The 10,051-nt window shown below is 40.3% G+C and overlaps 1 pseudogene; it reads left to right on the forward strand.

Annotated features, from left to right (window-relative positions):
* The first annotated feature begins 3,397 nt into the window (after positions 1-3,397).
* On the forward strand, positions 3,398-3,518 carry LOC115852984 (small nucleolar RNA SNORA70; annotated as a pseudogene).
* Positions 3,519-10,051: the final 6,533 nt, after the last annotated feature.

Genomic DNA, 10,051 nt, shown 5'->3' on the forward strand with positions numbered 1-10,051 from the left:
ACCACTTATTGAAGAGGATGTCTTTTCTCCATTGTATATCCTTGCCTCATTTGTCATAGATTAGTTGATCATAGGTGCATGGGTTTGTCTCTGGGCTTTCTATCTTGTTCCATTGATCTATGTTTCTGTTTTTGTGCCAGTACCATATTGTATTGATGACTATAGCTTTGTAGTATAGTCTGAAGTCAGGGAGTCTGATTCCTCCAGCTCTGTTTTGTTCCCTCAAGACTGCTTTGGCTACTCGGGGTCTTTTGTGTCTCCACACAAATTTTAAGATTTTTTGTTCTAGTTCCGTAAAAAATGCCATTGGTAATTTGATAGGGATTGCATTGAATCTGTAGATTGCTTTTGGTAGTATAGTCATTTTCACAATATTGATTCTTCCAATCCAAGAACATGGTATATCTCTCCATCTGTTGGTATCATCTTTAATTTCTTTCATCAGTGTCATAGTTTTCTGCATACAGGTCTTTTGTCTCCCTAGGTAGGTTTATTCCTAGGTATTTTATTCTTTTTGTTGCAATGGTAAATGGGAGTGTTTCCTTAATTTCTCTTTCAGATTTTTCATCATTAGTGTATAGGAATGCAAGAGATTTCTGTGCATTAATTTTGTATCCTGCAACTTTACCAAATTCATTGATTAGCTCTAGTAGTTTTCTGGTAGCATCTTTAGGATTCTCTATGTATAGTATCATGTCATCTGCAAACAGTGACAGTTTTACTTCTTCTTTTCCAATTTGTATTCTTTTTATTTCTTTTTCTTCTCTGCTTGCCATGGCTAGAACTTCCAAAACTATGTTGAATAATAGTGGTGAGAGTGGGCATCCTTGTCTTTTTCCTGATCTTAGAGGAAATGCTTTCAGTTTTTCACCATTGATAATGATGTTTGCTGTGGGTTTGTCGTAGATGGCCTTTATTATGTTGAGGCAGGCTCCCTCTATGCCCACTTTCTGGAGAGTTTTTATCATAGATGGGTGTGGAATTTTGTCAGAAGCTTTTTCTGCATCTACTGAGATGATCATATGGTTTTTATTCTTCAATTTGTTAATATGGTGTATCACATTGATTGATTTGCATATATTGAAGAATCCCTGCATCCCTGGGATAAATCCCACTTGATCATGGTGTATGATCCTTTTAATGTGTTGTTGGATTCTGTTTGCTAGTATTTTGTTGAGGATTTTTCCATCTATATTCATCAGTGATATTGCTCTGTAATCTTCTGTTTTTGTAGTATCTTTGCCTGGTTTTGGTATCAGGATGATGGTGGGCTCATAGAATGAGTTTGGGAGTGTTCCTCCCTCTGCAATTTTTTGGAAGAGTTTGAGAGGGGTGGGTGTTAGCTCTTCTCTAAATGTTTGATAGGATTCACCTGTGAAGCCATCTGGTCCTGGACTCTTGTTTGTTAGAAGATTTTTAATCACAGTTTCAATTTCATTACTTGTGATTGGTCTGTTCATATTTTCTGCTTCTTCCTGGTTCAGTCTTAGAAGGTTATACCTTTCTAAGAATGTGTCCATTTCTTCCAGGTTGTCCATTTTTTTGGCATAGAGTTGCTTGTAGTAGTCTCTTAGGATGCTTTGTATTTCTGCAGTGTCTATTGTAACTTCTCCTGTTTCATTTCCAATTTTATTGGTTTGAGCCCTCTCCCTCCTTTTCTTGATGAGTCTGGCTAATGGTTTATCAATTTTGTTTATCTTCTCAAAGAACCAGCTTTTAGTTTTATTGATCTTTGCTATTGTTTTCTTTGTTTGTATTTCATTTATTTCTGCTCTGATCTTTATGATTTCTTTCCTTCTGCTAACTTGGGTTTTGTTTGTTCTTCTTTCTCTAGTTCCTTTAGGTGTAAGGTTAGATTGTTTATTTGAGATTTTTCTTGTTTCTTGAGGTAGGCTTGTATTGCTATAAACTTCCTTCTTAGAACTGCTTTTGCTGCATCCCATAGGTTTTGGATCATCGTGTGTTCATTGTCGTTTGTCTCTAGGTATTTTTTGATTTCCTCTTTGTTCTCTTCAGTGATCTCTTGGTTATTTAGTAACGTATTGTTTAGCCTCCATGTGTTTGTGTGTTTTACGATTTTTCCCCTGTAATTCATTTCTAATCTCATAGTGTTGTGGTCAGAAAAGATGCTTGATAGGATTTCAATTTTCTTAAATTTACTGAGGCTTGATTTGTGACCCAAGATGTGATCTATCCTGGAGAATGTTCCGTGAGCACTTGAGTAGAAAGTGTAATCTGCTGTTTTTGGATGGTATGTCCTATAAATATCTTTAAATCTCTCTGGTCTATTGTGTCATTTAAAGCTTCTGTTTCTTTATTTATTTTCATTTTGGATGATCTGTCCATTGGTGTAAGTGAGGTGTTAAAGTCCCCCACTATTATTGTGTTACTGTCAATTTCCTCTTTTATAGCTGTTAGCAGTTGCTTTATGTATTGATGTGCTCCTATGTCGGGTGCATATATATTAATACTTGTTATATCTTCTTCTTGGATTGACCCCTTGATCATTATGTAGCGTCCTTCCTTGTCTCCTGTAACATTCTTTATTTTAAAGTCTATTTTATCTGATATGAGTATTGCTACTCCAGCCTTCTTTTGATTTCCATTTGCATGGAATATCTTTTCCCATCCCCTCACTTTCACCAACTGAATTTTCATATGCCGTATTCCTCTGTTTCAAGGACTGCATTAGTAAATCCTACACCTGATTTCTGTATTTCAGCTGCATCCCGCAGACCTGACATCGAGTCTGTGCTCCTGTTAGGAATGACACATTTTGTTTCTAACGCACTGATTTTTCATGTGGATAGTCAATATTGTTAGAAAAATAAGTTATACCTCTCTCCATCCCCGGAAGTGCTTCAGGATCTGTCTTCACTAATATTATATAGTTAATCACAACAGAAAATGGGGAGGAGGCTAATGAACTTATTCATGACAGGATAAATAAAGATATCAGACAAACAAGTAAGCAGCTCTGCCCAGGGCCAACTACATGGAGTTTGCAGGGTTCTCCTGGCTACAGAGTTTTTCCTGAAATATGCATACATGAGGACAAACAGAGATTGAGGCAGAAGATTCTAAGCATCTGATTCTAAGCTCCTTGATGAAGAATGTTCTGCTTTAGCATAGGAGAAAGGGATTAAGCAATGGAACATCTTCTAGGATTCCTAAGGTGTCTAAATTTGAACTGCTCTAGCAGCTTGGCTACAGCCAACTACAGTGTTATCCAAACATCTTCAAATCCAGACTTCTCACTGTCATTATGAACCCTCTATCAACTGAACAAAGAATAAGTAAATACCTGTGCCTAGTCTTCTTCATTCAGTCATTCCTCGAATACCCATTGAGTGCCTACTTGTGTTAGTAATCTATTGCCCCATAAAAAATGATCCATTTGTAGCCAAGTAAGCCAACCGTGCTCTTTTCTACATGGGGGTCTGGCATGTAATGGCTGCAAAGAACAGTCTCCTCAGTAGTGCCTGTAAGGGTTGCTCTAATGGACCTTGGAAACAGCCCTTTCCAGTAGTCATTTGTGACTGGCATGCTGTCCCCAAAATAGGCTCCAGACAGGTATGCATGGTGCCTTTGGAAAGCCCCAGGGCACAGTGGCCAGGGTCCATATTGGCCAAATCATAATGTGAATCCGCACCAAGCTGCAGAAAAAGAAGCATGTGATTGAGGCCCTACACAGGGCCAAGGTCAAGTTCCCTGGCCACCAGAAGAGCCACATTTCCAAGAAGTGGGGATTCACTAAGCTTAATATAGATGAATTTGAAAACATTGTGGCAGAAAAGCGGCTCATCCCAGATGGCTGTGGGGTCAAACACATCCCTAATTGTGGCCCCTGGACACATGGAGGGCCCTGCACTGAGAGCCTTGATGCCATCCCCTCCTCATACATGCCCACCAATAAATCCTACTTTCCTGTCAAAAAAAAAAAATCCAAACCTGCGTGGCTTAAAGCAATAAACATTGATTATCTCACATGTTCTTTAGGTCAGATATCTGGGCACAGCTTACCTGGGTCCTCTGCTCCAGAATCTCTCACAGACTGTAAAGAAGGCATCTGTGGCTATAGTCATCTCAAGGCTTGACTGGGGAAGGACTTACCTCCACGCTCATGTAGTTTTTGGCATCCCCAAGTTCCTTGTAAGCTGTTGTCGAGAAGCCACCCTCAGTTTCTTGCTCCATGGGCTTCTCCAATATGGCAGCCTGTTCATTGAACATGTAAGCCAAGAAAACAAGAGTGAGAGTCTGCTAGCAAGAGAGGGGTCAAAATCTTTTGTAACGTAATCATAAATGTGACACCCCATTTTTCTGCTACTGTCAGAAGCAAGGCACTAACTAGGTCCTTCCTACATTCAAGGGTAGGGGATTACACAAGGAGGTGAATACTAAGTCAGGGGTATCACTGGAAGCCAGGTCAGAAGTCACCAACCACACTTCTCTAAGGCAGACTCTGTGCTTTGTGATGAAAATAAGGTGATGAACCAGAAAAATAAGGCTGTCTCCCTCCTGAAGCTCACTGTATGGGTTTGAGATACTGAATCATGAAACTCCAGGAGACATCTGTAATACGGAGACAAGGGAAAAAGCAGGAGGGTAGAGAGATTCAGCCATGCTTTCTTAGAGGTCCTTAGAGGTCAGGTGGATGAATGAGAAGTGGGTCTCTGAAAATTCCTTTAGAACTCACTAGGGCAATTTCCAGTATAGATGGAGTATATGGATGCTAACAGGAAGTAATTAAAAAGGCGCAAAATAACTTCTCTAATAAAACTGCTGCTTAAAATCTCTTTACAAGAAGAGAATGCCTTTCATGTCTTAATTACAAATGTGTTCTAATGCAAATAGTTCTGAAACCGGTCATAGCTTGTCACACGGTCAAACTAAAGTGCAAATACCTGGATGTCAGATTCTCCATGAAAGCAAATTTGGTAGGGGAGGCCCCTGCCATGGTGGGGAATCTCAAGAACAAGGGGAACTTGGTGGGTTGCTATTTCTGTCATTATTTCAGAGAGTAGTCCCTGCTTGCAAAATAGGGATAACAGTAGTACTTTATGTGACAGGGAGAATAATGACCCCTCCCAAAGATGTGCACACCCTAATCCCCAGACTTTGTGACTATGTTACTTTACATGGCAAAAGGGACTTTTCAGATGTGAGTAAGATTATGAACCTTGAAATGGGACGATTATCCTGGATTATCTTTGTGGATACAATTTAGTCACGAGAGTCCTTAAAGTGGAAGAGGAAGGCAGAAGAGCAGGAGAGGGAGATGCAAAGAGAGAAGAGGCAGGAGAAATTCAAAGCATGAAGATGGAGGAAGAGGGCAAGAATCAAGAAATGTGGGTGGCCTCTGGGAGCTAAGCCATTAGACAACAAGGACATGGAGACCTCAGTCCCACCACTGAAGACACTCAATTCTGCCACAACCCGAATGAGCAGGGAAATGGATTCTCCCCTAGAGCCTCCAGAAGGAATGCAGCCCTGCAGGCACTGATTTTAGCCCCAGGAGATCCAACTCAGACTTCTGACCTACAGAACTGTAAGATAATAAATCTGTGTCGTTTTAAGCTAAGGTTGTGGTAATTCATCATGATGGCAAAAGAAAACTAATATCCTTACTCGTTGGATTCTTTTAAGGACTCAAATCATTAATATATATTGAGAGTACTGGAAGTGCATCTGGCACACAGTTAGCAAGCACTGTGCCCATGTTTCCCATTATTGTGACCCTGCAACCTGGGAGTTCTGAGCTGATAGATGGAAAAATATGGCCCAGCTGAAAAAAAAAAGACAAAAGGCTGAAGGAATGTCTCCACATACTGTCTATTTCCAAATAAATCTCCTTTAATGATCACATGTGTCATGGAATAAGCTGCAGGTTCCTCATGCCAGAGCCTGAAAGGAAGGTGACCAGTGAACAATATTTTTAGTACTACCCAGTAAACTGAATAAAGGGCCACTGGCCTTTCATGATCTATCATTCTATTTTTTTCATTCTGGTAAAGTAATTTTCTCTGGATTTAGAGTAATACATTTAGCATTGAAATAAGACTTGAACCATCTGTCAAACCTAAAAACAAATCTATTTCACGATGTGTGTTCATCTTATTATTGCCAGGATATATTTTTTCTCCTTTTTTTCTGTTTATTCACCACCTTATTCACCACCATATGCCCAGCACTTACATTGCCAACACCAACCAAAGAGTTGCTAGCTGAATGAGGTAGAATCACTGCCAAAAATATTAGGGTTTTTTTTTTTAACCCTACTTATCTTTCAACTCAGCTCCTGTAGTTACTAACAAATCATCAGGATCAAGAATCTTGCAGGTAGAAAGGGAAACCAAGATCTTTAGGACCAGTCCTATCATCAGGGAGTTTATAAACTTGTGGAGAGATTAAAATGCATGCCAAAGAATAACTGGCAATACAGGGAAATGCATCATAAGATGGTGGTCTCAAGAATCAAGAAAGCCACTTTGCTTTCCATCCTTCTGACTACTTTCAGAAGAAATCCTCACTTTCATGCTACGGTGCCCTCTAAGTTCTTCTCATACTTGGTTTGTCTCCGTCTATGCCGCCCAGAGAAGAAGCCTCAGGCTGAGAGACCCAGGCTGGCCCAGTATAGCTAAAATTTAATTACATTTTTTGGCTCCTGCTGTATTTATTTCCATAGATACCTTCTGTTTAGGGCAAGTGAAACGCTTTTCTATTTTTAGTAGTGGTATATTCTTTTAAAATTACTTCACTTAAAGTTTTAAAAAGTGAGTCCTATTTCAATTTGTTTAAAGTGAATACTGCCCCAGATGGTTCACTGACACGGCAACAATTATAAAAGTGTTATAAGAATAACTAAACTTTGGGATAACAAAATGGAGTGTGTGGTAGAGGCATAGGTATAGTATCTGAGAGGAGGGTGTCACTATAGTCAACTTGGTTGGTCAGGTTCTGAGAGGCCATGATGGAAGGAAGTGGAGTCTGGTGCTGGGTTTGCCATGGGTGAGGATATGGTTGTACAGATGCAGGAGTGGGAAGTCTGAACCAAATCAGGAATGGCCTTAGATGGCAGTAAGCAGAGCATTTCCACTAAGGTACAGGTGTGTGGGGGTTAAGTTGTGAAGGATGAACCTTAATGAGGTTGTAGAAAACCTTTCATTACAAGCTCTCCTCCATTGCCTCAACTAAAAATTGTTTGCTTCTCTCCAGAAGCTGACCCAGAACTAGCTCCCAGGTGCCCGATGATGGTGCAATGTAAGGAGGCCCCTCCTATGCTTTGGGATCCTGTGTCACTGCACTGCTGTGGTTGATGGAGTTGCTGGTGGCTCTTTCACACACCTCAAACCTTCTGCTGCACAGCCCATCAGCAAAGGCTATAGAGCCTCCTGATGTGTTAATATCAATAGTCACTTCATTTATATACCATCTGGACCATTTGCAATGTGGAGCTAACCAGTATCTCCCTCACTTTCAAAAGTCTGCAACTCTAGGAGATGCCACTGAGTTCAACATGAATACTCATGGTTTGTTTAGAATGTGTGAGCTGAAAAAGTCCTGTTTTATATCTAGGAATCTCCCAATAGCCATTCTAAACTTAATCATGTATGCTCCTCTGCCTGTACTTAATAGTAATGGAAGGGCTGAATTTCCTGGGGTAGAGACATGGACACAGCTGGCAGGTTTAGGATTTTAAATTTCGTATATTTTAAATTCCTTTGTTTAAAGAGTACATGTCTTTAAAGTATAAAGAATGCAAGTGTTAGATCTCAGGATTGATATTTTTAGCCTAAAACATTAATGAAGGTACCGTCTCTCTCCACCTGCAAAGACACCTTCAGTCCTCCTGATCACGAGACACGGCTATTTCATTTCTTAATGCTAAGGAGGGGGATGATGAGAATTCCAGCAGGGAAAACGTGGGAGCTCAGCTGGCTTAGTGTCCTGGAAAAGTAGGACCTTGTTGACTGTGTTATGAGAAGGGCAAGAGGAAGTCTTTGAAACCAGAGATTTGGTTTTCCTGACATCACCTATCACTAGGGACAGAAGTCTTCGGATTCAGGCATTATATCTCCACTGTTCGTATCCTCTGAAAAGTATCACAAGGTACAGTGGCATCTTAGCATGAATCATAAACCCCTCAGAGTCATCATGGGGCAAAAGATACATATAAAACTGATAGAAAAGAGGCTTAAGAGAGAATCAGTACATGAGAAAAGCAGTGTTTAATGAGTTTACTTTGAATGCCTGGTGAAGAAGAGGCAGGCGTGATGTACACAGTATTTTACAATAATATAGTATGGGCACTGAAAGGACACCTCAACCTAATCAGAATATGCACAGGCCCTCAACAGCTGGTAGGGCTACAATGGTACATTCTGACTGAGCACCAGTACTAAGAAGGGGGGGGGCATCATTTAGGAGGGCACCCCAAGGACATACTCTAAGAGCTCATGTAATATGCACTCATTCAAGATAGAGAATACTTACTGAGTTACTACTGTGTGCAATGTATTGTACCAAGTGTGTGTGTGTGGTGGGGGGAATTTTCAAAAGGACTGCGCTTTATATCTAGGCATTGTGCATTACCATAACAAATAATGTTTAGGGTGTTCTTGTTTAACTCTATATTCGATAGTGTACTTAGCAATAAAAAAAGCAGTAAAGTGATGTCACTGTAGGAAACTGGCAACAGTACGTGGACCCACTGCACCCTACCTCAGCTCTATGCACGTCTGTGGGCTGTAACAGCAATAACTCATTCTCTCAGGGGTTCTGTTTAGCCTGAGCTGCCTCCCACTGAGCTCATTAGGTCATGAACTTCATGGAGATCCACTAGGAAAAAGACCCATCTGACCCCACATGATGATGAGAAACAAGTGACAACCTGGCCTCCTCAGACGAATTCTTTTGTCTTAAGCTCTGGTCTTTCCATCTATTTAAAGTTGTAAAATTAACAAGCAGCTTCCCTTTTAGGCTGTCATTTGAGGCTAGTGTTTTCAGAAAAGCTGATGTAGAAAAGTGACAAATGACACAGGGGTTAAAAATTACCAACCATGGTAGAATGATACACTAAAATTGTCATTAAAATGTCACATTTCTCCCAGTGGATGATTAAAAGCATGTTGTCTTCCTGAGACACTGGAGAAATGGTGAGACAGGAAATTTTCTGCTCAACTACTGATCAGTCAGCCTAGAGAAAAGTCATTTCAATTGAGCCACCAGGTTGCAGAAGATAGAAGAGGAATCTTTTGGGCCACAAAGTTATATCATGGACATCCACTATTTTTGCATATCTAGCATTTGTTACCTATTCTTTTGGTAAAGGCATCTAATTTTCCTTGGAGACTAAACCTCTCCTACTTTCAAGTCCAAATTTCTCCATCTCTGACTCCAAAGATGGGCATATGACTCAGGCCATGTTCAGCAAAATATTGCATCCACTTGGACACGGTGACTTCTATAGAGATGGGTACATGAGTCAAGTGAGAGCAATAAGAGTTAATAAGACTCAACCTTGAGTCCTTTTTTTAGAACAGTAGGAGGGGAGTCTTCATTCCACTAGGGTTACTGAGTGGATAGGACATCAGCCTAGCATCAGCGGCAAACATTCTGCCACCGTAAGGAGAGCCCAAAGTTTGGGTGAAATAAAGAAGCTCTAATGGCAACTTCTAAATATCTGGACTGAACACTTGGAGTTAACATAGAACTTGAACTAAACACCCTTTATATTTAAATTAATTTGAAAGGACTTTCTAAACAATTCAGGTTATTTTTGCCAGGAGCATTTGTATCTGCTTACTCTAGGTAACAAGTTGAAAGTCTCGGTTAAAAATTTTTAGATTTCAAAATTTGAGAGATGGGAGCATTCCCAATGGTCCTGAACTTTCTCCTTAGGCAACAGCCAATTGTTCTGGTCCTGAATAAGATATGGAGCTGTGAAGAGGTGGATAAGCAGACGAAAATGCCTAAATGCCACCAAGAGTGGTCTACCCTAAAGCAGGAAAGTCTAACTATTGACACAGAGACATCAAGCCTAATTCAGCAA

Source organism: Globicephala melas, chromosome 7, assembly GCF_963455315.2.
Source record: "Globicephala melas chromosome 7, mGloMel1.2, whole genome shotgun sequence".
NCBI classification, from domain to species: domain Eukaryota; kingdom Metazoa; phylum Chordata; class Mammalia; order Artiodactyla; family Delphinidae; genus Globicephala; species Globicephala melas.